Source organism: Bos grunniens, chromosome 9 (genome assembly GCF_055505025.1).
Source record: "Bos grunniens cultivar Pamir isolate PY7600 chromosome 9, Bosgru_T2T1.0, whole genome shotgun sequence".
Lineage (NCBI taxonomy): Eukaryota > Metazoa > Chordata > Mammalia > Artiodactyla > Bovidae > Bos > Bos grunniens.
The window spans coordinates 12,555,092-12,582,029 of NC_141173.1; the positions used below are offsets into that span (position 1 = coordinate 12,555,092).

At 41.7% G+C, this 26,938-nt stretch overlaps 1 protein-coding gene across 48 annotated transcripts in view; it reads left to right on the top strand.

Moving 5' to 3' along the window:
* Positions 1-26,938, top strand: part of RIMS1 (regulating synaptic membrane exocytosis 1) — a 607,640-nt gene that overhangs the window by 567,255 nt on the left and 13,447 nt on the right. Inside the window, exon 1 of one of the 48 annotated variants that reach the window (XM_086316266.1) lies at positions 660-721. The exons of the other annotated variants lie outside the window; for them this stretch is intronic. The gene's annotated coding sequence lies outside the window, so the exon portion shown is untranslated. Of the gene's footprint in view, positions 1-659; positions 722-26,938 lie in introns of those variants that run through there. 48 annotated transcript variants of the gene reach the window in all.

A 26,938-nucleotide genomic window follows, 5' to 3' on the forward strand; every position in this document is an offset into this window, starting at 1 on the left:
GTATAGAACTAATTCCTGATTTAGTTCCAGTTAACACTTCACCCAACTTCAGAAGCAGGGCTCATCCACAGAAAGAAGCCATAAACATGCTTAGGATGGTTGTAATATGTCATGATTTTTATCTTCCCCTTCCCTAATCCCCAATTTAGTTTAAGTCATTTGTCTCAAAAGGAATCTTAACATCTGTTGGTTTCACAACATCTTCATGTTTAACCAACTGAGTGAAATGGCCTCTTGCTTCTTATATGTGCTTATTATTAATGGGCAGTAAGAAATTATTTTTCTACTGAAGTAAAAAGTATATTTAAAAAAAATTATTTGAGTATAGTTGATTAACAACGTTGTATTTGTTTCTGCTGAATAGCGAAGTGAATCAGCTACATATATATATATCCACTTTTTTTTTTTTTTTTTAGATTCTTTTCAAAAAGTGTATTTTTTTTTTCCCCTTCACACTTTAAACTTGGTGTAAAACTAAGAGTGCAGAAGCAGTGTGTTCTGGATTTTATTTTTTTAATCGGATTGGCCAATGATTAGGAACCGCTTTGGGCTAATCTGTGAAGGTGTATGCACAGTTAATGCTCTCGGATTTAGTTACAAGATTCAGTCAGTGGCTCACTCAGTAAGTATTTTTGGGAGAAACTGGTGTCTCACAAAGCACTCTGACCAGGAGGGTGCTAAGGGGAGAGGCATGAAAGCATATCCAGAGGAAAAATTACATGTAAGTAAAGGATTTTATTAAAGTCTATCACTTTCATCTAAGCGTTTTCATAGAGCAGTTTATAGTCAATTACCAAGTAATTTTTAGGGAAGCCACCAGTACAGGAGTAGAAAGAGCAGGGTCACTGTAGCTTAGGCTGGTCTGACTCGGTTGCAAGTACACATGCTTGAGGTGGTCTTAAAGGAATGGCAGGGGTCATCTCAAGTAAGTAGGATAAAGTACAGCTTGGAGGCAGAAAACATCAGCTCATACATCAGGAACAGGCTGGAGGCAGCCTGGTTGGCGCAGAAGGTTGCTATGGGGGAACAGAGAGAGGCAGATGAGGCAGAGTTGGAGCCAGAGACCAACGACCAATCTTTATGAAAGTTAATCTGCTGTGGTTGTATAGACCCCAGCTGAAATGACAAGCATCTCAACATAAGGAGAGTAATGGAAGCCAGAAGGAAGGAACGGATGGAGAAGATGAGGCCGGGAGAGACACAAAGATAACCACGTTCAATCATGGAATAGTGACAGACCCTTTAATAGAAATGGGATGTTAGGAGAGAAGACCTCTTGGGATCTGTGACGCTCTTCTGGTCAGGTTCAGCCGGAGGAGCAGAATCTGTAGGAGACAGACATTAAGAGATTTATTACCAGGCTTCTGTGGTTATGGGGCAGGTCCGAAATCCACAGGGCAGCCCTGAGCTTGGACAGCCTGGGCCCTCAGGAATGGCTGGAGCTGCGGCCCACACGGGGGAGTACCCCCAATCAGAGGGTCCTTAGTTCTGCCCTTGAAGCTTTTAAATCATCCAGATTGTCTGAAATAGTCCCCCTTATTAAAGTCAACCGAGTATGTCCTCTAATCACACCTACAAGGTATACCTAGACATGTGTTTGATTGAATGACCAGGACTGTGGCCCAGCCAAGGAGACATAGAATAAAACCATCAGAATCCTCCAACTTGTTATGAACTCCAAGGGGCTGGTTAGGTTTCTTAGGTGACAATGGAAGAAATACATCAGAAATTCAGAATTGAAATTCAGAAACGGTGCTGAGACTGGAGGGCTTCCCTGGTGGCTCAGATGATAAGGAACCCACCTGCAATGCAGGAGACCTGAGTTCAATCCCTGGGTCAGAAAGATCCCCTGGAAGAGGGCATGACAACCCACTGCAGTGTTCTTGCCTAGAGAATCCCATGGCAGGAGGAGCCTGGTGGGCTACAGTACATAGGGTCGCACAGAGTCGAACACAACTGAAGCGACCAGCACAGCACAGCAGAGCACTGATATTAGAGCTACCGTGATAGGAGTTACCCACTAGAGGTGATATGTTCATGTCAGTCAGGAGTTTGGGAGGTCCTCGTACAAGGCTATAAGCTTCTACATCAAAGATGAATTCTTGGGAGAATTAAGGGGCAGAAGAAAGAAGAGTTGACTAAAAGATGCAAAGAAAAGATTAAATTTAGATTGAGTTTAGATTAAGTGCTAAGGGGAGTACTGTAGCATCATATGACTTTGGCTGTCCATCTCTGCTATACTTTCTCACTCGTTTCACAAGACTTCCAGTGGGGCAGGGGGACACTGTGGTCCCCTGGTTTCCTCCTATACTATATTGAGGGATCTTGCTGCCAGGTGGACCCTTGGCAGAATCTGCACTGAGAGAAAGCCAGTGTTTTGTTTTGTTTTGTTTTTATTGTGAACTTTAAACATACAATTGAGTAAGGTAAAACATTCCAGACTGCAGATGTTACAGACATAAAGAATCAGATACATATTCCAGACAATGAAGAGTTAGAGGTACAGCTGTCTGCGTACTTAGTGGAGAGATTTTGGGGAAGCTTCAGCCCACAGTCTTGAATGCCTTGTCTCTTGCTCATCTGTTGAGCATTTTCTTTAACCTTCAATGTACAGCTCAGATGTCTCTTCCTCTGAGAGAAGTTCATTAACTCACTGTGGCAGGGATGTTAACTCTGTCCTTTGTCCTATCTCTGGGGCCTATTTGCACTTGTTATCCTGCTGAATGGGACTTCCCTGGTGGCTCAGTGGTTTAAAAAAAAAAAAAAGAAAATCTGCTTGCCAATGCAGGAGACGTGGGTTCAATCCCTGGGTCAGGAAGATTTCCCCTGGAGAAGGAAATGGCAACCCATTCCCATATATTTTTCCTGGAAAATTCCATGGACAGAGGGCCCTGGAGGGCTACAGTCCATGAGGTCACAAAGAGTCTGGCATGACTGAGTGATGAAACAGCCACACCACCATCCAGCTGAGGTAGAGCTGCTTGTATGATTTTCTCCCCCACCAGCTGGTGGTCAGCTCCCTGCAATTTTGATGGTCAGCTCCCTGCAATTTTGAATCCACCACCCTGGAAGGAAAAGTTTCTGGGGGTTGAAGAGTAAGTTTAGGAGAATAAGGTAGAGAAGAAGAGGAGGGGAAGTGAATGGCAGGAGCATTGCAGGAGGTGGGGGAGGTGTTTAACATGGTCCTAATATGGACTAGGTGGAGGATGGAGTTGGAAGGGAGGAAGCCTGGGAGAGATCTGTCTTCTGGAAAAGTAAAGACAAACAAACGCGAAGGAAAATGTTCTTTCTTTAACGAGGATATTTTTTCTGATGTGAAAAGCTCGTTGATTTTTATTATATACGATATTATTATCGTTGTATTTGTTAATTTAATATAAAGCATGTAAAGGGCTTATAACAATGAAATCTGCTAGTCCTGTGTATGTGTGTGTATGTGTTGATCTGAGTGTGAATGTGTGTGTGATCTGAGGGTCTATTACAAGTCCGTTCTTACATATTTTGTTTAATTGACATTTTACCTGTTTTTCCCAGTCATATGCTCTCCTAGTGTTTGGTTACAAATGCTATTATTGATAAGTCAAAATATGGTTCCTTCCCAACTAATTGAAAGTATTTTACAGATAGTGGAATTCTATGTGAACATGATTATGATGCATTGGGTTGCAAGAAAACAAGAAAAGTGATTTTCCGTATCAGCATTGTCTTGCAGTGCCTTTGAGAGGAAAATATAAAGGTTAAAGAAAAGTGTCTCATTCTAAAATTGAAAGTACTGGTCTGTACTTCCAAGGTGTTTAACTTTTCTCATCAGAATTGTTTAATGTATTCCTAATACAATTATTTTCACCCCTGCCTTCCAGGGTTCTATGTTTTATTTTGTTTTTATTGTCTTTAACTTAGCAAAAAGTGTGTGTTAGTTGCTGAATCATGTCTGACTCTTTGTGACCCCATGGACTGTAGCCCGCCAGGCTCCTCTGTCCATGGAATTCTCCAGGCAAGAGTACTGGAGTGGGTTGCCATTCCCTTCTCCAGGGGATCTTCCTGACCCAGGGATAGAACCCAGGTCGTCCGCACTGCAGGCAGTTTCTTTACCATCTTAGCCACCAGGGAAGCAAAAAGTAGATTTTTTTCTTGATCTGTAAAATCTATACAAATGTTTTTCTTTCCTCAGATTGATTTAGAACTTGACTGCTTAACTGCTTGACTGCTTAGCATCTTTCAAAAAATGTGAACTTGTTTGCAGAGAAATTCAGCTGAAATCAACTTTTCAAAAATTTAGGTACCAGGGACATACAGTATTTCTCTCCTTTTGTTCTATTTTAGGGGTGATTTCAAGAAGCATTATCAAGAGCCTTTTACTGTAGAATTTCAGATTTAAATTTGCAGACAAAATCTTCCTGGCTTAAGGAGAACTGCAGAACTAAGAGCCCTGTCTCTAGACCATATCTAATGCACAGTGATGCGGGTCCTTGTTCGTTAAACACCATACATGGCTGCCTCCAGGTGGCACCACCTGTTAGGTAACCATTTATTGTAGCAGGGATGCTCGAATCCCTGGAGGTTGGACTTGGTCTGTTCAAGTGTGAATAAATGGAGTGTGACAGTGTGTCTGTTCTTCCTGAAACAAACAATCCACTCAGAGCCTCACCGCTTGCATGATCAGATTCTTCGTCTTTTTTCTTTTATTTACAAAATGGGAATCGAAATTTCATCTACAGTAGAACCAGACAGAAAGAGTTTGGAGCAGAAAGTTTGAGGCTCTGATCTTCACTGTGGCTTTAGAAGCCATGTGGCCACTAGCTAAGGATTTACATCCTGACCCTTTAAATAAAGAATTTGGATGAGATCACTCATTTTTAAAGTTCTGGGGCTAAATTTCAGATCTATTCTGTTCTAAAATGCACCAGTTGAATCCACCTAATTGTATTCATTTTGGGATGTCAGCTCCGTGTTTAATTTTTGTATTCTTTTAATCCTCGTTTGAATGGAAAATAATTATTGCCAGTATGAAATTATCTTACTGCTTTCATATCACAGAAGCCTCAAGGTATATTAGGAAAAGTATTTAATATTCTGAATTCACTTCTGGTCTAGTGAGGAAAATGTCAGGTTTGTTTTCAACTGTATCCAGTTGTTTTCCCTCCAGGAAAAGAGTTACTAGCTCTGCAATCTTGGTCGTGTTTATCTGTCTCCACCTGACAGGGTGTAATGTCTCAGTCAATCTGGGCTGCTGTGACAAAAATGCCAGAAACTGGGTGGATTGTAAATGACAGAAACTTGCTTCTGGAGGCTGGAAGCCAGGGTCAGGGCACCAGCATTGTCTGCTTCCTGGTTCATAGATGGCCATCTTTTTCTGTAACCCCACATGGTAGAAGGAGCAGGCACACATTTTGGGGTCTCTGTTATAAGGGCCGGAGAAGGCAATGGCACCCCACTCCAGTACTCTTGCCTGGAAAATCCCATGGACGGAGGGGTCGCTAAGGGTCAGACAAGACTAAGCGACTTCACTTTCACTTTTCACTTTCATGCACTGGAGAAGGAAATGGCAACCCACTCCAGTGTTCTTGCCTGGAGAATCCCAGGGACGAGGGAGCCTGGTGGGCTGCCGTTTATGGGGTTGTACAGAGTCGGACACGACTGAAGTGACTTAGCAGTAGCAGTAGCAGTTATAAGGGCACTAACCTCATTCACGAGGGCTTCACCCTCATGACCTAATCACCTGCCCAAAGCCCTGGCTCCAAGTCCCACACAATGCAGGTTTCAATATATTAACTGGGGGGATGGGAGACACAGACATTCAATCTATAGCCTGCGGCTGAACCAAAATCAAAACATTTTTGTGTCATTAACACCTAATGCTTCTCTAACTCAAACTCTCAGGACTGTCGTTCTTTTATTGTACAGTCAAGTTAGGACAATGCCTTGAGAATAATAAACAAAAACGGGAAAAATGAGAGGCAGAGTCACTGACTTTGCTAAGAATGTCAAGTTAGTATCAATAACATGTGCATAACTCCTATCCCTCATTTGGTTCACATTTTCATTCTGTTAATGCTTGGGTACCTGCTCATTAACATTTATTTTTTGGCAACAGAATCTTTAAATACTGTGCTTGACCCAGCTCAGTTAACTCCTTAGATGCCCTAAGATACAGGTAATGCTGTGCTGTGGTTGGTGAATCTTGGTCGTCAGTTTCCCTTCACCAGTACACATTTTAGGCTTTCCTTATATATTTCAAATTCTATTCATCTGATTTTCTAAAGATGGAAAGTAGAAGGGTGAAAATGAAAGACCTCAAATTTTTAATATTCTTATTTACCATTTTTTTTTTAAATTTCCCAAGGATTTCTTTTGCTCTTTGGACGTGCAACTTTATGTTTTATTTAACACTTATGTTTTGTATTGAAGTATAGTAGATTTACAGTGTTGTGTTAATTTCTACTGTATAGCCAAGTGACTCACTTGTGTGTATATATGCTGCTGCAGCTAAGTCACTTCAGTCGTGTCTGACTCTGTGCGACCCCATAGACGGCAGCCCACCAGGCTCCCCCGTCCCTGGGATTCTCCAGGCAAGAACACTGGAGTGGGTTGTCATTTCCTTCTCCAATGCATGAAAGTGAAAAATGAAAATGAAGTTGCTCAGTCGTGTCCAACTCTTAGCAATCCCATGGACTGCAGCCTACCAGGCTCCTCCATCCATGGGATTTTCCAGGCACAAGTACTGGAGTTGGGTGCCATTGCCTTCTCCATGTGTGTGTGTGTGTGTATATATATATATATATATATGTGTGTGTGTGTGTGTGTGTATATATATATGTATTATTTTTCATATTCTTTTCAGCTATGGTTTATCCCAGGATATTGAATATAGTTCCCTGTGCTGTATAGTAAGACTTTGCTGTTTATCCATCCTATGTGTAATAGTTTGTATCTGCTAATCCCAAACTACCAATCCACCCCTCCTCTACCCAATCCCCCTGTAGCAACCACACGTCTGTTCACTATGTCTCTGAGTCTGTTTCTGTTTTGTAGAGAAGTTCACTTGTGTTGTATTTCAGAGTCCACGTATAAGTGATGTCCTATGGTATTTAATACATTCTAACCACAGTCAGTGGAGAGCAGCCAGCAGGTTCCCAGTGACCCGAGTGGACCTATTTGTGTGCACACAGCATTCCTGTCACTCATGGACTCTCATCACTGGGCACAGCCAGACCCCAAATTACTCCCAAGACCTGTGTGGCCAGGCCTCCAATTACCACTGTTTAGTTAACTTGCCCATTTGCTGCCTGTTTGGCTCATTCTCCAAGGCTCAGTTTGATCTCCCTGCCAGCCGGAGTGGTTTGCTTTACAAGGACCAGCTGCTCAGAATCCGCTGTGCAGACAGCCACCCTCACTCTTGTGGTCTTTTTTTTTTTTTTGGCCCAGGACAGTTGCTTTCTCTTCCTCGGCCTCCCTCTGCCTATTCCTGGTGAATAATTCACTCTTCTCTTTCCACTTGGAATCTGAAGATTTTTCTCTTGAATCAACTAACTTAACTCCTTCCATGCCTATTTGTAATATTCGTATATTTTACCTCTTAAAACATAAATTACCTTTATGATCATTCAGTAAATAGATATAACTACTTTTTAAAAAATTTTTATTCCCATCCTTTAAAATAGGTGTTAGAATTTAAGCTAACGATACGGTAAGTAAACAGAAATCTAAATAAACCTCCAGTTATTATAGAACAGGGTCCTACCCTGGTAGCTCTGATGGTAAAGAATCTGCCTGTAATGAGGAAGACCTGGGTTCGATCCCTGGGTTGGAAAGATCTTGCTTCCCTGGTGGCTTAGATGGTAAAGAAACTGCCTGCAATGCGGACGACCCAGGTTCTATCCCTGGGTCAGGAAGATCCTCTGGAGAAGGGAATGACAACCCACTCCAGTATTCTTGCCTGGAGAATCCCTTGGACAGAGGAGCCTGGCGGGCTACTGTCCATGAGATCACAAAGAATCTGACACAACTGAGCAGCTAACACTTTGTTCACTTTGTGATATAACAGACTGAAACATTTCCAGATAATAGTATTGCAGAAGATTACAGCCACCTCAAGCAGCTCATACTCTCTCATGGTGGATTTTGCTTCCTGTGTAGTGACACATAAAATTTCTGATGTTTGGGTGCAGGTCTATGGGTCAGGTAAGGCTTGGGTAGGATAGGGTAATGAGGATGGATAGTTTTGTAATTAACTTGCCACCTGTATGAGATTCCTACAGTATTTCCTGGCTACTGATCCCCTGGAAGTTTGCCAGTTGATTTGTCTTCTTTGCCACTGCACTGAAAATATCCCATGGACTAATGAAGTTCTCAATGTCCTTATTAATAAAGTGGAAACTGGATTATTTTTAAAAGCTACCAGTAGGTAAAGATGTCTCTTTGACCACCTGTATTTCTTACCTTGTAGTTTTATAAATGAAAAAGCAAAGAGATGGCTGCTGCCACCTCTGAGTTAACTTTCTCTTAAAAAGTTTGGACTTAAAGATGACAATTTTCCAACTTTATGGCTTCAAAAATATTGATCCCACTACCCCAGTTTTCTTTGAATTCTTTGCTTAATCAGATCTTAGCAAATAATGCTTTGGCATACTATTAAAAATCTGTAGAATAACATCCAATTACTTGAGGATTATAAATCAGACATTACGGTAGGTGCTGGCACGTCCTGTTTTACTCTGCAAAGTGTAAGTGCTGCTGCCCTGCTCTCGTGCCATGAGTTTCCATGTGGAGTGTTCTCTCTGGATCTGTAGGTTTTGTGGCCCCAGGATCTCAACATTATGGAGACCACCAACCAGAGGAACAGAGGAGAGAGCCTTCAGAGAGACACACACCCATGATCACTGACTGTAGTGACTGCCTGTCACCTTCTTTCTTGATCTCCAAGTTTCCTGAATTGATGGAAAGTTTAGTAAAACCTTGAAAGAGAGCAGGATGCTGTGGCCACACTGTCCTTCCCTGGGTGTTTATCATCAGAATTGATCATAAGTTTTCCAAAGTCTGATCAAAGCTCAAAAAAAAAAAAAAAAAAATACCCAGTAGATATTTTTCTAATGATAATCCTTCAAGTGAATCAAAATAGGATTTTCCTTATATTATGAAGCATGAGATAGTTTCATCCATGAGAAACGCTAGACTTGGGCCTGTTCAAAAAAACAGAACCCCACATACCTGATGTCACTTAACAGTTACAAACCAAGCTAAGAAAATGCTAAATTTTATTTTAGTTTCCTACCTTGACAAAAAACGTTTGCCAACACCAAAGAGGTCAAGTTTCAACTTAGAATTCTGACTGCTGGGAGCTCCGTGCTTGACTGTGACACACCCCCACCGTCTTCTGGGACCCACCACCTGCCCCCTTCTGTTCCCAGCTGCTGGCTCTGCAAAGCACCTCAAGGGGCCCTGCCTGCTCCCACTTGGACTTTGGGGTGTGTACATCGGTGGTGCTGTTCATCGTTAGGAGAGAGACATACAGGCTGGCCCTGGATGTGGGATTGGGACCTCTGGGTGGGAAATTCTAGGCTCCAAAGATCTCGGAGGCTTCGTGTAGAAGCCAGCCCACAGGCTCTAGGTGGGCAAACCCTCTGGACACCCTCCTGGTCCCTGGGGAGGGAGAGTCTCCATTCTCTCTGCAAGAATACAGCCACAGGAGGGACTGAGCCAGGCCCCAGAACACAGGAGAGGAGAATTTAATGGTCCTCCAGAGATGATCTTCCATCCAGAGATGATCTAGAGATTCCTAGAGTATCATACATTCTTTTAAACTATATGGATTAACTCATTTTGTAGTGTGATCTTTGTCAAATTTTGTTTTACATACAGATTCTTTATATCCATCCCATCTGTTTGGGAATGATGGGTAACGCCGGCGTGATTAATGTGCCTAACCAAAGAGGTAGGAGGGAATCTCAGAGTCCTCTTCACATGAACTTGGCCTTTAAAAGTTGGCCAGGCCCGTTTCATTCCGTCCTGTTTCTCTGGACAGTGTGTATCCCATCCTTTCAGTAATTACCTTGTGGGTCATTCTGTGATTACTGTGCTCTCCCTCAGTACAGAGATGCACAGTCACACACGCCGCTTGACTCTCCAGTGTGGATTGGGAAGATCATAAGCCTGAATACAGTTAATTCCTACTCAGGGGCCGGTTCAAGCTAGACTGGCTCCCCAAAGAGGAGACTGTGTGATTGTCCCCATCACTCACTATTTTGGGTGCCTGATGCTGTGACCCTGCATTTCAACGTGGGTCCCTCTTGGTCATGGGTGACTCTCCCAGATCAGTGTACCCCTGACTCAGACTCTGTCAAGAACTCCTGCCCATCTCTTTAAAATCACCCTGCTGGTCTCTGAAATCCCTAAAAAGAACTCCACTTGTGCTACATAGCTCATATTTCAAATCAGACTGTCCTGATTTTGATGAAAATCCATCCAGTTGGTTTGAAGGGATGTAGTAAGAAGCAGAGAACCTACTTTGTTTTATAGAATCTGGAAAGAAATTTACTCATGTAATTTGTGACCATATACTGTTTTCTTCCCATAATGACCAGTGCAGCAGGTCATTGCTACACAATAATGAGGAACTTCATATGTGCAGATTATAGAACATTAAACAGGAAAAGAGCCACATACCTAATGTCACTTAACAGTTACAAACCGAGGACTTATAACTTAGAAAGGACCCCTCTATGTATTGAATCAGTTATTGCTAGAGTCTCCCCTTCTAATCCCATTTTCTTGAGACAACACAGAGAAGAAAAGTTTCTAACTCTGCTGAAAATAGAAGAGGAGCCTTCTATTTTCTAGATAGGAAAGTGTTGCCAATCAATTCAGTAACTCAGATTCTCAGATCTAAAGTCAGAGAATTGAGTGCACTCTTCACAAAAATAGTATTATATTTTTAAAATCCACTCTAGATTTTATTTATAATCCTATGTACCATGGTACAGATTAGGCTACTGTAACAAGACACTCAAAAATAGAGTGGCTTAATCAAGACCCTCACAGAGTAGTGCAGGTAGACCATCTCTTCTGGGGCTGGCATAACAACTGCAACACATCAGGGACCTGGGCTCTGCCAGCTTCAACATATGCTTGCATCCTGAGGCACAAAGTGGCTGCTGCAGCACCTGCTATCACATCCCTATGCCATTCACAGTGAAGATGGGATGGGCAATGTGGTCAGCCCTTAGCTGGGAGGATGAGGGAAGTTCTATCACTAGAGAAAAGGGTAAGGATGGATACCCAGGGCATGAAAAGTCTCTGTGCTCCATTTTATTGGCATATAATTGTTGATAGTAGTCTCTTATGATCCTTTGTATGTCTGTGTTGTCTGTTGTGATCTCTCCATTTTCATTTCTAATTTTATTGATTTGATTTTTCTCCCTTTGTTTCTTGATGAGTCTGGCTAATGGTTTGTCAATTTTATTTATCCTTTCAAAGAACCAGCTTTTGGCTTTGTTGATTTTTGCTATCATCTCTTTTGTTTCTTTTGCATTTATTTCTGCCCTAATTTTTAAGATTTCTTTCCTTCTACTAACCCTGGGGTTCTTCATTTCTTCCTTTTCTAGTTGCTTTAGGTGTAGAGTTAGGTTATTTATTTGACTTTTTTCTTGTTTCTTGAGGTATGCCTGTATTGCTATGAACTTTCCCCTTAGCACTGCTTTTACAGTGTCCCACAGGTTTTGGGTTGTTGTGTTTTCATTTTCATTCGTTTCTATGCAAATTTTGATTTCTTTTTTGATTTCTTCTGTAATTTGTGGGTTATTCAGCAGCGTGTTGTTCAGCCTCCATATGTTGGAATTTTTAATAGTTCAGGAGATAGTGGAGGACAGAGAAGTCAGGCATGCTGAACTCCACGGGGTCACAAAGAGCCAGATGTGACTTAGTGACTGAAAAGCAACAGCAGCACAGGTGCTTTGAGAAGTCTTAAAAGGAACATGGCTGTTGAAATGGGAGAAAGGATGAATAAAATATCAGATAAATTGGAAAAAAAAAGAAAAGTCTCTGTGCTCTGTTGCCACTTAAACTTGATTCCGAAGAGCATTTTGAGATAAATATGTGAAAGATACAGAAAGATGTGCTTTGAGTTGAGCTTGGGAAATTAGTGTTATTCTACTTGGAGACCCAATCTATGCAAAACACTTTGAGATCTCACATTGTAGCATGAGGTAAGTTCAGAAGCACGATCTTTTCATTCCTGCTCAAGACAAGCTCCCATTTCATAGACAAGGAAAGTGAGGCACAGAGAGACAAAGTGAGCCACCTGCAGACTCAGAACTAACACAGGTGGGGCTGGGATGAATCACAGGCTCTGATCCCACGGAAGGCCCTCAAACCACTTCCTATCCAGCCAACACTGAGTGTATTAGGCTGCCTTTTCAAATTGGAAAAAAAAAAAAAAAAGATTCCCTAAATAGTAATTATTGTTGTTCAGTTGCCCAGTTATGTCCCGACTCTGTGACCCCATGGACTGCAGCACACCAGGTCTCTCTGTCCCTCACCATCTCCCAAAGTTTGCCCAAGTTCATGTACATTACATCAGTGATGCCATCCAGCCATCTCATCCTTTGACACCCACTTCTTCTGCCCCTCAATCTTTCCCAGTATAAGGGACCTTTCTAATAAGTCAGCTTTTTGCATCAGATGACCAAAATACTGGAGTTTCAGTTTCAGCATCAGTCCTTCCAATGAGTATTCAGGGTTGATCTCCCTCAAGATTGACTGGCTTGATCTCCTTTCAGTCCAAGGGACTCTCAGGAGTCTTCCCCAGCACCACAATTTGAAGGATTCAATTCTTTGGTGCTTTGCCTTCTTTACACTATAGCCCTTACAACCTTACATGACCACTGGGAGGACCATAGCCTTGACTATATGGACCTTTTTTGGCAGAGTATTGTCTCTGCTTTTCAACACACTGTATAGGTTTGTCATTGCTTTCCTGCCGAGAAGCAAACGTCTTATGATTCGATGGCTGCAGTCATCTGCAGTGATTTTAGATCCCCAAAAGAGGAACTCTGTCACTACTTCCATTTTTTTCCCTTCTATTTGCCATGAAGTAATGGGGCCAGACTTGGCTTCAATCCCTGAGTTGGAAAGATCCCCTGGAGAAGGAAATGGCACCCCACTCCAGTACTCCTGCCTGGAAAATCCCATGGGCAGAGGATCCTGGTAGGCTGCAGTCGATGGGGTCGCAAAGAGTCGGACACAACGGAGTGACATGAATTTCACTTTCTTTTTCACTTTCAGTTTAATGGGGCCAGATGCCATGATCTTTTCTTTTTTAATATTGAGTTTTAAGCCAGCTCTTTCACTCTCCTTCACCCTTATCAAAAGGCTCTTTAGTTCATCTTCAGTTTCTGCCATTAGAGTGGTACCATCTGCATACCTGAGCTTGATGTTTCTCCCACCTATCTTGTTTCCAGCTTGTAACTCATCCAGCCCTGAATTTCTCATTATGTGCTCAGTGTATACATTAAACAAACAGGGTGCAGCAGACAGCCCTGTCTTACTCCTTTCTCTATCCTGAACCAATCAGTTATTCCACAGAGGGTTCCAACTGTTGCTTCCTGACCCACATACAGGTTTCTCAGGAGACAGGTAAGATGGTCTGGTATTCCCATCTAAATACTAATAACTTGGTTTAAACATTTTTTTAAAAAGAAAACCTAAAACATGCAATAAAACATTTGTTTTTTGTAGCTTTCAGCCTGAAGTATTGTTTTACTTTTACAGTCAGAATGTCATATAATTAAGGAGCTATTCTAAGTTTACACTCAGTGAGTGAAATACAGTTTCAATTAAGGTGTTAATTTAGAACAAAGAAGAGTTAAAAAAAATATATGTGACATAAATGTGGTATGTTTTACTCCTGGGAAAACAAACCTGAGGCCTTCTTTTCTTTTTTTTTTTTTTGTTCTTTTTTTTTTAATTTTATTTTATTTTAAAACTTTACATAATTGTATTAGTTTTGCCAAATATTAAAATGAATCCACCACAGGTATACATGTGTTCCCCATCCTGAACCCTCCTCCCTCCTCCCTCCCCATACCATCCCTCTGGGTCATCCCAGTGCACTAGCCCCAAGCATCCAGTATCATGCATCGAACCTGGTCTGGCATCTCGTTTCATACATGATATTTTACATGTTTCAATGCCATTCTCCCAAATCTTCCCACCCTCTCCCTCTCCCACAGAGTCCATAAGACTGATCTATACATCAGTGTCTCTTTTGCTGTCTCGTACACAGGGTTATTGTTACCATCTTTCTAAATTCCATATATATGCGTTAGTATACTGTATTGGTGTTTTTCTTTCTGGCTTACTTCACTCTGTGTAATAGGCTCCAGTTTCATCCACCTCATTAGAACTGATTCAAATGTATTCTTTTTAATGGCTGAGTAATACTCCATTGTGTATATGTACCATAGCTTTCTTATCCATTCATCTGCTGATGGACATCTAGGTTGCTTCCATGTCCTGGCTATTATAAACAGTGCTTTTCTGAACCCACTTGATTTATAATATTGTGTTAGTTTCAGGTGTACTGCAAACTGATTCGGTTATACATATACATATATCTATTCTTTTTCACATTCTTTTCTAATTTATATTATTACAGAATATTGGAATAGAATTCCCTGTTCTGTGCAATAGGTCCTTACTGTTTATCTATTTTATATATGCTATTTTTTGCTACTGTTTAGTCGCTAAATCATGTCTGACTGTTTGCATCCCGATAGACTGTACCCACCAGGCTTCTCTGTCCATGGGATTTTCCAGGCAAGAATACTGCAGTGGGTTGCCATTTCCTTCTCCAGGGGATCTTCCCAACCGAAGGATATAGTAGTGTTTATATGTTAATCTCATCCTCCCAATTTATCCCTCCCCGCCTTTCCCCCTGATAACCGTAAGTTTGTTGTCTGTGTCTGTGAGTCTGTTGCTGTTTTGTATATAACTTCACTCGTATCATTTTTTTAGACTCCATACATAAGTGATATCATAAAATACTTGTCTCTGTCTGACATACTTCACTTAGTATGATAATCCCTAGGTTCGTCCATGTTGCTGCAAAAATTGGCATTATTTCATTCTTTTTTTATGGCTGAGTATATATATCCCTTGTACATATATCTTTGGCTGCTCAGTGGGTAAGGAATTGGCTGGTAGCACAGGAAACTCAGGTTCGATCTCTGGGTGGGGAAGATCTCCTGGAGGAGGTAATGGCAACCCACTTCCGTATTCTTGCCTGGAGAATCCCATGGACACAGGAGGCCTGCAGGCTAGACCATAGGGTCACAAAGAGTCAGACACAACTGAAGCAACTTAGAACGCATTCAAGCTCGTATATATATCACAGCTTCTTTATCCATTCATCTGTTGAGGGACATCTACTTTGTTTCCATGTCTTGGCTATTGTACATAGTGCTGCAATGAACTTAGGATGCATATATCTTTTCAAAGTATGGTCTTCTCTGGAGGTATGCCCAAGAGTGGAATTGCTGGATCACATGGTGGCTCTGTTTTTAGTTTTTTAAAGCACCTTCATTCTGTTTTCCACAGTGGCTGCACCCCCTTGCATTCCCATCAGCAGTGTAGAAAGGTTCCCTTCTCTGCACAGCCTCTCTAGCATTTATTGCTTGTGGACTTTTAAATGATGGCCATCCTGACTGATGTGACGTGGCACCTCACTGCAGTTTTCATTTGCATTTCGCTAATAATTAGTGATGTTGAGCATATTTACATGTGCTTTTTGTCCAACTGTATGTCTTCTTTGGAGAAGTTTCTAGTTAGATCTTCTGTTTTGTTTTGTTTTGTTTTTGAGCTATTTGAGCTGTTTGTATGCTTCGGAGGTTAATCCCTTGTCAGGTTGCAAATATATCTGAGGCCTTATTTTCTGAACATTGAGTTGTTAATAAACACTTTAGATATCTCCATGTCATGCTTTAGAGCACTTTTTAATCAAGTCAAGCTGAAATAAGTCCATCCCAGGATTGGGGGCTTAATCTCATCCTCAGAACATGTCAGTTGTCATTGATCCCCAGGTGCTTTAACTTGTATGCATCACATTTATTAAACAAGAAGACGACCGTATATAATATCCACTCCCTAGATATATTGGTTTGCTCAGGCTGCATGACAAAATATCACTGACTGGGTGGTTGGAATAGCAGTAGTTTATCCTCTCACAGTTTTAGGGGCTGGGTGTCCACGATCGCGATGTGGGCATGGGTGGTTCCTCTGAAGCGTCTGTCCTTGGCTTGGAGGTGGGATTTCTCAGGCAAGAATAATGGAGTGGGTGCACAGCCATTTCCTCCTCCAGGGGATCTTCCTGACCCAGGGACTGAACCCACGTCTCCTTCATTGGCAGGCAGATTCTTTTAACACTGCACTACTTGGGAAGCTCTGAGGTCACAGTAACAAACATTTTCCTGGAAAACTCAGTGTGTGTGAGGGAGCCGACATGGTCTGACTGCAGGCATTCCAGGCACTCGGCAGGATGCCAGCTTCTCACCAGGGAGCCATTTATAGTCATGGTTAGGCTGAAAAGCAGAGGTCAGGGGTCAGCATTGACCTTCTAAAGCCATGTTTGCAGAGCACACAGCAGCAAACGAAGCACCATAACAACCTTCAGGTTACTGTAGTGAAATAAGAAAGCATGCTGCTGCTGCTGCTAAGTTGTTTCAGTCGTGTCCGACTCTGTGCGACCCCATAGACGGCAGCCCACCAGGCTCCCCCGTCCCTGGGATTCTCCAAGCAAGAACACTGGAGTGGGTTGCCATTTCCTTCTCCAAAGAAAGCATAGCCAGGGTCTTTCCCTGGTTGTTCAGTGGTTAGGACTCTGAGCTCCCAGTGGAGGCTACATGAGTTCAGTCCCTGCTCAGGGAACTAAGATCCTGCATGTTTAAAGCAAACAAACAAAAAAGCATCACTACATCACCGGGAAAGACTGAAAGAACTCTGAAAATATTATGAAGGGCACTTATTCCATCCATCTCACAAAAAGTATTCCTAACGATTCTATTTTTAGCTTCTTGACCATTGTGTATCTTTCATTATAAACCTCTTTGGAAAATGGGAAAACTGTAAACTTTATGGCTTGTAGGATTAAACCAGAGAATGAATGAGGGAAACCATAAAAGTGCAAGAACTCTCATGCGGTGTTCTAAAAATATTCTTCAGACTTATGAAACTTTTACAAGTTGTACTTATCTGGAGTGGGGTGAGGTATATTCAAGAACCTTGGCCCAGCACAAAAGGAACATTTTTGTTTGTTTAAAAATACCCAGAAACTCCACTGTGGCACCGTTGGAACAGACTGCCTAATAAATGTTTTCCGACTGTGTGGTTGCCACAACATTGGAAGCGTCTGACAGCAACAGGAGAACTGCTGGGTCTTTTCTTGTAAAAAATGATCACTAGAGATCTGTGTTGTATTGTGCACAGTACAGAGTACACACAGCTCTGTGTGGCCCTGGGGGGGCCAAGAGTTTGATGCCAGTAAGAACAGCATCAGTAGTAATACAGCAGCCACAGCCACCCAGGTGGTACATAACCATGCATCTGGAGAGCATCAGGTCAGAGGTCATGTAGAGAACTCCCTCTCTGCACTCACCACTCACAGTGTCAACTTGAGGTTAACTTGAGTCAACTTGGAAATGTGCCCACTTTAAGAGACCATGCTGCCCCTCACTTGAGATCTTTATATATGATGTTCTCCTGGAATGAAATACAAATGCCTCTTCACCATCTGCACAGAGTTAAAATTGCCTTTGAAAATCCCTTGGGTATCAACCTGTAGTGTCTCAGGGAGTCCAGTCCCATCAGTTAGACTGTTTTGCTGCTGCTCTGTTTACACACTAGATAAAGTGATTGGTTTGCATTTAGGCAATATATTTTATTAGAGGTCATCATAAACTCTGGAGGGCCTCCTAGTGGCTCTGACAGTAAAAAAAAAAAAAAAAAAATCCTCCTGCAATGCAGAAGACCCGGGTTTGATCCCTGAGTCAGAGTCAGGAAGATCCCCTGGGGAAGGGAATGGCAACCCACTCCAGTATTCTTGCCTAGAGAATCCCATGAACAGAAAGGCCTGGTGGGCTACAGTCCATGCGGTCACACAGAGTTGGACATGACTGAGTGCCTAGCACACACAGACACACATAGACTCAGAATTCTCTTGAGGAACTGACAAAAGTGAACGAAGAGAAGTTTTGCATTTCTCACTTCCTGATTCTGCCAGGTTACTGCTCATTTAGTGGCCGGGCAAGCAGCAGACCCCTCACTGTCTAAACCGTTCTCTCTCTCTCTTGCTCTGTCTTCTCTCTGTGTTAGTAGCATTACATTAGATAAAAACCTGAAGCTCAATACATATAAATCCTCCGTGTTGCACTGACTCTTGAGGATCAGTACATGCCTGTCCCTCCTCCAAGGCCATGAGCTGCCTGGAATCAGGGACTCTTTCCTTTCCAAGTGTACATACACAGCACTGGCCCGAAACATTCAGGGACAATTTCCTTGAATAAGTTAATAAAGGAATGAAGAAACAAAATGGGCCACATTAACCACAACAACTTTTCTGTTTAAAAACAACTGAATTTTGCCACTGTACATATAAACAAAATGAATCTTATCACTGAGCTCAGTTTTTACTTTCAAGACAACCAAACTGAAGCACTTCCTCTGTTCTTTCTATGAGTTGATAAGAAAGACATTATTGTACTTATCTTTTGAATTCAAATTTTTAATCCATTAGTTTATATTCTCTTACTGATATTTCCAGTTGCTGGATGGGATTGACTTTTCATTTGATGGTTAGATACTGCATTGATTGGACGGTGATTTTTTGGACACTATTTATCTTTATCCACCTCTCCAACCCATGATATTACACCTGACACTGTTGTGCTTCACCCTATGCATTTATGGATTCCCATCTGCATAGATCTCTAACATCTTAAAAAACAGACAACCTGCCCTCATCATGTGTGACTCTCCAAATACTCTCTCAGTCACTGCAAACCTTTTGGAAATGGTCCTGGAGCCTCTCTGCCTCATCTCTGGTTCTCTCTTCTGACTGGTCCCCAGCTCCCCTCGAAATCAGTGCTGCCATGGAGGCGGCCCTGTCATCCACTCTACAGGTCTGCTTCTTACTAAAATTCTAAGTAGTAATCAACAGTTAATTATCTTACTTCCTGAAATACCATATTCTTCTGATTTCTGCAGCATGACGCTTACCTCTTTTTCTCCTGAAAAGGTCTTCCCATGGAGACCCCTTAGCTGCCTCGATTTTCTTCTAGACCTTCAAATGTGAAAACATCCTGGGCTCCGCTCCAACTCCCCTGTGTATCTCTCTGTGTTCCCTGGAGGTCAAACTGGTACCCTAGATCTCCATCCCGTCTGCCTGCCAATGTGTCCTGTCTGCCCATCTCCCACCTCTCTGGCCGCAACCTGACCCTCTGGTCCTGATCCTACATCTTCTTCCTACTTTACTCTCCACACAGCTATTGTACAAGCTCCTCTTCCATCCACTGGAGAACCCAGAATTTCTACCACCCACGAGTTCCCCTCCCCGTAAGTGACACTGTCATCCAACTAGTTGTTGGTGTTTAGTCACTCAGACCACCCATGGACTGTGGTCCAACAGGCTCCTCCAACCATGGGATTTCCCAGGTAAGAAGACTGGAGTGCGTTGTCATTTCCTTCTCCAGGAGATCTTCCCGACCCAGGCATCGAACCCGCATCTACTATACTGGCAGGCAGATTCGTCACTACTGAGCTACCAGGGAAGCCCCTCCAACTGGTTATCCTAACTGAAAACCTGAAAGTTCCTGATTTCTCCTGTTTTTCTGAGCCACTTGCACATGGATGAACAGGACACGTGTCAGCTACACTGCAAGAGAAGCTCAAAGCCTCTCCCCACTGATCTGCCCTGCTGCTCTCCGAACGTAGTCTCGATTTCCCTCCTCAGGGAGGAGGGCTTCCCCACCTCCTCCACTTCTACTCCAGGAGCTCAGCCCCACACAGTGGCTTGGTGACCCTGTGAGAGGGGAGATCAGAACGGGACCCTTCCCTGGGTTCCCCAACACTTGAGCATAGAGTCCAGGTAGGCACCCAGCAGAGCCTGAGCCTCTCCATCTCCTCCTCTCCTTGTGCATAATCTCAGACCCGCCAGGGCAGGCCTGGCCCTCCTCGGGGTCTGCCTCTTGCTCCTCTGCCTGGACTGGCCTTCCCCCAGACCCTTGCTTGGCAGCCTTCTTGTCTACAAGTCACCTGCCCTGCCCAACTGATCAAAAGGAACTCTCTCAACGCAGGCAGGCTCTTCTTCATTTTTCTGTGATGCTATCCAGTATCTAGATGATATTCAGATGGAATTCCAGTTGAGCTGTTTCAAATCCTGAAAGATGATGCTGTGAAAGTGCTGCACTCAATATGTCAGCAAAGTTGCAAAAGTCAGCAGTGGACATGGGACTGGAAAATGTCAGTTTTCATTCTAATTCCAAAGAAAGGCAATGCCAGAGAATGCTCAAACTACCGCACAATTGCACTCATCTCACATGCCAGCAAAGTAATGCTCAAAATTCTCCAAGCCAGGCTTCAAAATGTCCATGAACCTTGAACCGTGAACTTCCAGAGGTCCAGGCTGGATTTAGAAAATACAGAGGAACCAGAGATCAAATTGGCAATATCTGTTGGATCATAGAAAAAGCAGGGGAGTTCAAGAAAAACATATCCTTCTGCTTTATTGACTATGCCAAAGCCTTTGATTGTGTGGATCACGACAAACTCTGGAAATTTCTTAAAGAGTTGGGAATACCAGAGTTGAGAATACCAGACCACTTTAACTGCCTCCTGAGAAATCTGTATGCTGGTCAAGAAGCATCAGTTAGAACCAGACATGGAACAACAGACTGGTTCCAAATCGGGAAAGGAGTACGTCAAGGCTGTATATTGTCACCCTGCTTATTTAACTATATGCCATATACATCATGCGAAATACCGGGCTGGATGAAGCACAAGCTGGAATTAAGATTGCTAGGAGTAATACGATAACCTCATATATGCAGATGACACAACTCTTATGGCAGAAAGCAAAGAGGAACTAAAGAGTCTCTTGATGAAAGTGAAAGAGGAGAGTGAAAAATCTGGCTTAAAACTCAACATTCAAAAAACTAAGATCATCACATCCGGTCCCATCACTTCATGGCAAATAGATGGGGAAACAATGGAAACAGTGACAGACTTTATTTTCTTGGGCTCCAAAATCACTGCAGATGGTGACTGTAGCCATGAAGTTAAAAGATGCTTGTTCCTTGGAAGAAAAGCTGTGATAAAACTAGACAGTATATTAAAAAGAACTGACATTACCTTGCTGACAGAGGTCCATCTAGTCAAAGCTATGGTTTTGCCAGAGCATGGCAAGCTTCAGTTCACAGGGATCACAAAGAATTGGGACACAACGACCAAATAACAATACAATAACATAACTTTCTCTATTCTTTATTTAACTATGAACTGCTCACATCTGCCAAAGTGAAAAATATGAGTAGAGTTGATGCTAAATTCTGTCCTTGAAATTCACGCACTGATACGTCTTAACAAAGCAATTTAGTACAAACATTTTTATGTCTATTGATATATTGCATGCAATTGTAATTGTAATGGTGATTGAAACAAAAAGAAATGTGTTTAAAACTTAGATTTTTTTTTTTTTATAATTTTGTTCATTTTCATCCTGCAGTATTAGTATTACATGATACTGAATTGTAAATACAAGCCTTCAGTGGTTAGCCAGTAGTCTAGAAAGCTTGGGGTTTTGGGTATAAATTCTAGTTTGGTATTCACTCACTATCAGCACTTCTATAAACCTCTCAATATTGTGTTTGCTCATATACTAAGTGGAGATATCCATATTCCCCTGATTCATAGAGCCGAGTCCTCATACACTGCAGAGATTAAGTGAAATAAGATACACAAGAGCCCTTGATGAAGTGTTAGGAAAAATACAAATAGTAGTAATAAATTACTATATCTATTAGAGCACAGAATGCATGCCAAGCAACCTAAATCACACTAATACAACATATGTAAATATCGTGCTACATTAAACAAAATATATCCAGAATATGATTCTACTTGTCATAATAGCACCCAAAGAAAGCCCTGTTGACCCATATTATATGACTCCTATAACATGTTTAACTTCCTTTAATAATCAAGTCCATAATTCAACATATATTACTACAAGTCTTTCTGGTGACAAAATAGACAAAGTCCTTTTCCTTCTGGAGCTTACACCCCAGTGGACAATTGCTCATCTTTCTCAGGCTTGAACGTGCATATGAGTCATCTGAGAGTTTGATACAAATACAAATTCTAATTCACTGGGCCTGGGGGGAGGCCTGCTAGTCCTAGAAAGGAATTAGGAAGCCAACTTTCCAAGCCACATGACAATAAAAATGCTCTACTTCTTTTTTTTTTTTTTTTTTAATTTTTCAGCACTTTATTTTTTTTTTATTTGATAAATTTAACGCCTTTTATTGCCATACCTCATTTTACTGTGCTTTGCTTTAGTGAACTTTTAAAACTTAGATTCTTTTGAGACAAGAAGATTAAAATAAATTTAAAGTTTTGTTATAGAAAAACTGTCAAGGCTATTAATAAATATGTTGACTATAAAACATTAAAAAAAAGAAAATTGAGCACCAAGAACTGATGCTTTTGAACTGTAGTGTTGGAGATGACTCTTGAGAGTCCCTTGGACTGCAAGGAGATCCAACCAGTCCATCCTAAAGGAAATCAGTCCTGAATATTCTTTGGAAGAACTGATGCTGAAGCTGAAACTCCAAGACTTTGGCCACCTGATGCGAAGAACTGACTCATTGGAAAAGCCCCTGATGCTGGGAAAGATTGAAGACAGGAGGAGAAGGGGACGACAGAAGATGAGATGGTTGGATGGCATCACTGACATAAGTTTGAGCAAGCTCCAGGAAGTGGTGAGGGACAAGGAAGCCTCGCATGGTGCAGTCAGTGGGGTTGTAAAGAGTAAGACATGACTGAGCAACTGAACTGATCCAGAATCTAAAGTCTTTATTTTTCTGTTTATATTATCTTTGTTTATTTTTAAGCTGAAATACAGATGATTTACAATGTCATATTAATCTCAGGTGTACAGCAAAGTGATTGAGTTATCTATCTATCTATCTATTCTTCAGATTCTTTTCCCTTTGGTAAAGAATAGGTTCTTACAAGATATTGAATACAATATACAAGATATATGATACAGGATACAATATATTGAACACAATATGCAAGATATTGAATCCAGTTCCAAGTACTATATAGCAGGTTATTTTTTTAGCTTTTTATTTTGTGTTGGTATATAGCTGATTGACAATGTTGTGATATTTCAGGTGAACAGCCAAGAGACTCAGTGATAGATATACATGTATCCATTCTCCCCCAAACTCCCCTCCTCTCCATGCTGCTTAACATTGAGGAGCGTTCCACAGATCCTCATTAATTATCAGTTTTATTAGTATATAGTACTGTATGTATTAATCTCAAACTCCTGATTTCTTTCTCCCCCTGCCCTTTCCCCTTTGGCAACCATAAATTTGTCTTCTATGTCTGTGAGTCTGTTTTTAAGTAAGTTTATTTATATCGTTTTTCCCATTCCACATATAAGCCATATATGATATTTGTCCAGAATCATCATGTTCCCTGACTTGCTCTAGCTGTTACTGGATGTGCTCTCCTATTACTTGTGTGGCTTTGACACCTAGAATGCTATCAGACTATCAAATTGTAGGCCTTTGATGCTTAAGAAGCATTTGCAGAATGAACTAATACATCCATAGGTTGTTTCTAAATGCAGCATTTCTAAATATGAAAAGTGAAAGTTCATATATAAGTAGGACACATTTTGGAATATTCTATGTAAGTATGTCTATTTTTCCAAAGCATGAGTATAGTATTGCCCCCCCAATATTATGGATTTTACTAACTTTTACATGTCTGTGAATGTAGAATATTAAAATATACTAGTTCTCTAATCCTTTTGTTCTTTGTATAGTACTTGGGACAGGGTTTCAGGTCAAAGGTCTCATGACATCATCTGCCAGTAGACTTCACGTCTTTTTCGGGTTAATGATTCTTCAGTGGATACAAGTAATTATTAAATACTGAGGGTATCTTTAATAGGCATAATAGTATTTTGTAATATTTAGTGATTTAATACATTATATTGGTATTAAAAATGTCATATATGTAACATATTTATTCTGTAATTATAGCATGTATGCTCAGTAGCTCAGTCATGTCTGATTTTGTGACCCCATGGACTGCAGCCCATTGGGGTCCTCTGTCCATTGAATTTTCCAGGCAAAAATACTGGAATGGGTTACCATTTCTGACTCCAATTATGGCACAGAGGGATAAATACAGATAATTATATACACTTGTATAGAATATGTGTGATTTTTTCAATGTTTTCAAATGAATTTGTAAGCCCATATGAAAATGCATACATGAAAATATCTATAGCTAAACTTTTGTTTTGTTTGTAAAGTCAATCAGATCAGACTCTGTGTTTTCCTACACTGTGGTATAATGGAATGATCACAAGACTGAGGTTCAGAAAATCAGGTTTCTCATCTAGCTTCCAGGCTAATGAGGGGGGGATACTGAAGAAGCCATCGTTCCCACTAAAATGTAAGCTCCAGCGGGCAGAGGTCATGTTGGTTGCATTCACTGCTCTATCACCAGCATGCAGAAAAGGTGAGGACCAGTTCAAATGCTGGACAGTTACTTGTTGCATGAATTATACTTCTCTTGTGTACAGTTTCCACGTCTGTAAAACTCTGATCCTTCGAACCTTTACATTCCAGATAATATGAGAGCCCTTTGAATATAAATCAGAAAGATTCAGAGCTAGAATTGCTTATCCAGCTGTTACCTGGGCCTTTATACAGTTGTATAGTGAGTGCATCAAAACTCTGTGTTGAATATTTCTTAACATGAGTGAGACATCGGTCCATGATCGCCCTCTTTAGAAGGCTTGAAACAAAACCTCTAAAATGAAAAATATATTACCCAAACTCACAAAGTTAAGTAAGTATAAAAGAAAGTTCAATAACCGACCTCTTACATGATGTTTTTGCGAAGTGTGTAGCACTTAGATTTATTTTGGAAGCTTTGGAGGTTTTAATACTGCTGTAAGTATTTGGGGACACCCTGTAGACATACCCCTCTTTGAGAAAAACTTGAAAAATACAAATTGATAAAGAACTCTTAACTTTTAAATGTTTTCTTTTCGTTCATCAAACACATATGTCACTACAAGCACCTGTAGCAGGCGTTAGGAGAAGCGGGAGAAGCCAGGCTCTGGTAGTACCTCCGTCATCCGGACAGCCAGGCACACAGAGCCTCCTGGCTGGAGTCAACATCAGCACTGGAAACGTCACAGAGGAAACCTGTGGACTGGGGGCTGATGACCAGACCGACATCACTCACAGCCTCCCCAGCACAGCCACCTGGACCAACCCGGCTTTGGGGGCCACCGCCCAGTCCCCTCATATCCTCCAGATCGATGTTTGATGAGACCCTGACCCCTTTTTTACAAAGCCGCTGCTCAGCTCCATCAATCTCCATCCCCTTCTCTTGCCTGTTTTTGTCCATAGCAGTTGTTACCGGACCTGTTACGTATTTGTTGACTTGTTAATTGCCTTTCTTGTGTAATACATGCATGTAAGCTCCATGACAGGAAATTTGTCATTTGGCAGTGTTTACCCAGAACCTAGAACAGTGTGGGACACCTGGCTGGTGTTTAGTAAATATTTCTTGGATGGAGGGATGGATGGAGGAAGGGATGGAAAGAGGGAGGGAAGGAAGAATGGATGGAGGGAACGATAGATGGAAGGATGGAGGAAAGATGGTTGGAAGGAGGGAAGGATGGATGGATAGAATAAAGGAGGGGAAGCATAGATGCATGGATGGGGCTAGGGATGGATAGATGCATGCATGGAGGGAAGGAAGGATGGATGGATGGATGGATGGATGGATGGATGAAAGTGTGGATGGATGAATAAAAGGAAGGTTGAATGGATGGAAGGAATGCTGACTGGGTGGATAAATTAACACCTTAATGAAAAGATCCTTGTGGCTGATCCTCTTAACTATTTCTCTTTAGTTCCCAGCATCCTCCCCTCCATTTACATATAAAGTTTGCTTTCATTATTCTAGCTATGAATCTCATTATTTTCAGTAGAATTTGGTGTTCTACCCTTGTTCATTGCCTCGGGATGCCTGGGGTAAATGTTTGTCAGGATTCTGGCTGGCTCACTTGAGTAACATGCCATGGGGGCTGCCTCTTGCTCTCAGGCGATGTGGTGCTGATAGGCATGCAGGGATGAAATGTTGCTTTATGTGGTGACTTCATACAAGAGTGACGTCTAAGAAGGAGCCACAGGACACACATAAACACCCAAACTAAGCTAATGGCAGCCATCACTGCCATAGGGGATGTCCCTGCCTTGAGTCCAGTGGGTGGGACAGAAACCAGGAGCAGCACAGGTGGAGAATCTAGAGCCATAGGTGGGAAAAGAGATGCATCCATGTGACGGTTGGTAGGAGCACACATTGCTCTTGTAGAGGGCTAGTTAGAAACAATAAGATCAAACAGATTCCTACCCTTTCATTAGCATTTCAACCTCTAAAATGTATTCTGTGAAAGCACCTCTAACAACTGGAAACATAATCGGTAATGAGCCCTATGTGGGTAACCTCTGTGCTATCTCAGATGAGATCCTGTATGTTAAAGTGTTACAGAAAACATTGAATAAAATGCTGCTTTTTTTTTTTTTTCCTTTTATGAGGATTGTGGATAGCTGGCTGTACCAAAACAGTGGTATTT